The 3,223-nt window shown below is 37.8% G+C and overlaps 1 protein-coding gene across 2 annotated transcripts in view; it reads right to left on the bottom strand.

The window, feature by feature from the left end:
* Nucleotides 1-3,223, bottom strand: part of ZMYM5 (zinc finger MYM-type containing 5) — a 42,084-nt gene that overhangs the window by 15,825 nt on the left and 23,036 nt on the right. The window lies entirely within an intron of this gene.

Here is a 3,223-nt window from a genome sequence, read left to right as displayed (position 1 = left end):
GCTTTCTTTCTGGCGAGCACAAGCGCCCTATATCAAAAACCTCTACAAAATAAATAAATAAATAAATAACTCTAACACTTTAATGTAAATCTTTCTTTTTTCCTAAGTTGTCAAGTCTGGAACTTGAACAGCACAATCTGCTAAGTGGGATTCAGCCACCTAAACCACCCACCACATCACCAGCTGGTCTAACTCAAATCTCTACAATGATTTTTTTAATTGCCTTTTTTTTTTCCTTATTTATTTTTTACATTAATTCACTATACATCATTACAGCATACAAATGAATTTTCCATCCAAAATACACTATATATTGGCTCAATCAAGCACATCAACATACATAATATCAGCCAATAATTTTCCATTTATGTCTTGTATACTTCGTTTTTTTGTTTTGCCATCCTTGATTCCCTAACCCTCACCCTCTGCCATGTCCCACCCTCTTCCCACATTGTCTCTGGTATCCATGGTTGCTTTCTATGCCTTTCCCCCCATTTAATTGATTTGCTAATGAACTTAACTAGTCTAAATATTTCCAATAGCTAGCACAGCTGATATATACCTATACATCATCCCAAGTCTGACTTTAGGCATAAACCTCAGTGAGTAGAATGAACATACTATAAAATTCCACTCTCTTATTACACTATCTCTGCTGTCTACAGTTGTCTTCAATCCCTTTTCCCCCAACATTTCGTTGGTCACACAATATCATAAGTAATCTAACTACTTTCAATAGCAAGATCAGCCGATGGTTTCAAGAAAAGCAGTTTTGAACTGGTAAGGATATTTCTTTGAAACTTAAAGCCTAGAAACAGGTTAGTATTCTGTTCAAATAGTCGGAACATGAATCTATTGATAGCTGAAGACAGGACAAAAGTCCTTAAAACCAGACAACAAAGCTTAGAAGAAAAGCAGCAATATTTTAGTCAAGTCGTAGAATACTGTTTCATCAGTTCAGTCTCATGTACTTAATCTTTCTTCTGTATCTGTTGAGGTTCGATGTTCCAGATTGAAATCTGGGATGTAATACTCAACTCCAGCTTTTGGCCCTACAATTAAGTTGCCCATTTTCTTAGTTTCTGAACTCTTATTTCTGTGTGTCTGCATTTAATTTTACTGACATAGCACTCCCTTAAGAACTTCTTGGAGATCCGGTCTGGTGCTGGTAAATTCTTTCAGGTTTTGTTTATCTGGGAAAGTTCGTGTCTTTTCTTCCCAAATGAACGATAACCTTGCTGGGTACAGAATTCTCGGTTGAAATTGCTTTTCCCTTAATACTTTGAATACATTTTCCCATTCTCTCCTCGCTCTCATTGTTTCCGATGAGAGGTCTGCCGTTAGTCTGATGGGATACCCTTTGTAGGTAACTTGCCTTTTTTCTCTTGCCAGTCTTAGTATCTTGTCTTTGTCTGTGGTTTTGGTCAATCTGGCTATAATGTGTCTTGGAGAAGATCTTCTTGGGTTGATTCTATTTGGGGTCCTCTGTATTTCTTGGGACTGAATCTTTGAGTGCCTCTCCAGGTTTGGAAAATTTTCTTGTAAGATTTCATGGAATAGATTATCAATGCCCTTATGAGTCTCTTCACCTTCTGGGATGCCTATTATCCGGATGTTTGGACGTTTGATGGTATCTAGTACTTCTCGCATATTATTCTCAAATTTTTGGGCCATTTTCTCAGTCTTCGCGGTGGATTTTTCTAGGCCAACCATTTTCTCTTCTACATTAGAGATTCTATTTTCTGTATGATCTAGTCTGCTTTTAATACTTTCAAGGGAGATTTTGATTTCCTGTATTATAGCCTTCATCTCTAACAGTTCCATCTGATTCTTTTGTAAAGTGTGAAATTCCTCTTTAAGATCTTTTGCATGAATTTCCTCACCTCCTGGAACTCTTCAACTCCTTTCTCCTTCCTCTTCAGCAGTTCCTTGTCTCTCTTCTCTTCCATCTCTGTTAGCTTTGCCATTATGAATGTTCTGAATTCTTTATCAGACATTTCCATGATTTCCATTGAACTGTGTGTGGATGAAGAGAACTTATCCTTTTCCCTTGGAGGAGAGGTATTTTCCTGCTTTCCCATATTTCTTGTGGTCCTGCAGCGATTTCTAGTCATCTGGTTGATGGTCGGTTTCTTCCCAAACTTGGAAGTTCAATCCAAGCGTCAAGGAGTGTGCAGAAAAGGAAACAGAAAGAGAGAAACAAAAGCAACAACAGCAAAGAAAACAAACAAGAAACAGAAAAAGAGAAGAAAAAAACGAAGATAAAAACTTTTCAATAAAACTAAAAAAATTAATATTTAAAAAAATTTCAGTAAAAACCAAAAATTGGAAAACCGCGTGGCGTGCAAGCGCACCACGTGATATTCTAAAAAGCGAAAATTTCAAAAAAGAGAGAGAAAACAGAGACAGGGACAGAGACAGAGGTAGAGAGAGACAAAGACAAGATCCTGTATGTGTGACTGAGTGATTCAAGTCCTAGACCCAGTGCTTGAAAAACGACCCAGGTATGTGTGTTTGTGAGTACCCAAAACTCTCGGAGGAGAATGGAGGAGAAGGGATTGTGGTGTGTCCAACCCCTTGAGGGGCAATTTCTCACTTTGCCTCTCTCCCTCTGTCCTTCCAGTGAGCGCATGCATTCTATAGCAAAAACTAAAAAAACAAAAACTATTTTTAACCAACCATCCCAAAGAAAACAAAAAGCACACATTCATCCACAGGATAAACATAGGTTGTATTCTGGGATTGAACTTTCTCTACATACTATCTGTATGACAAACTCTTAATAAAGAGCAGAAGAGCAAACCATAGCAAAATTTTTGTCAATACCATTAACATGAGAAATAAAAACCTAGCATATAATGACAATTTAGTTTTGTAGACTTCTCCATATTTAAGGAGAGCATATTTATATATAATTATAGAAAATAAGGTAACAACTATACCACTCAAGACAGTAAGACAGCAATTTGATACTCAATTTTTTTTTAAGATTTTTGCCATGGGGCATGTGTGCTCACCAGTGAGAGACAGTGAGAGGGAAAGTGAGAAATCACCACTTAGGAAGGATGGCCATACCACAATCCCTTCTCCTCTACTCTCCTCTTGGGATTTTGGGAATGCATGCAAACATGTTTGGCATGATTTTCAAGCTGCCAGGTCTAGGATTTGAACTGTAATTGGCCATGTGGGAGTCCAGGGCAGTAACCACCGTGCCACCTGCTGA

This window comes from Tupaia chinensis, unplaced genomic scaffold (genome assembly GCF_000334495.1).
Source record: "Tupaia chinensis unplaced genomic scaffold, TupChi_1.0 Scaffold000186_1, whole genome shotgun sequence".
In the NCBI taxonomy this organism is placed as follows: Eukaryota; Metazoa; Chordata; class Mammalia; order Scandentia; family Tupaiidae; genus Tupaia; species Tupaia belangeri.
Note: the sequence above shows the minus strand (reverse complement) of the source record. Positions and strands in the feature narration are given on the sequence as shown.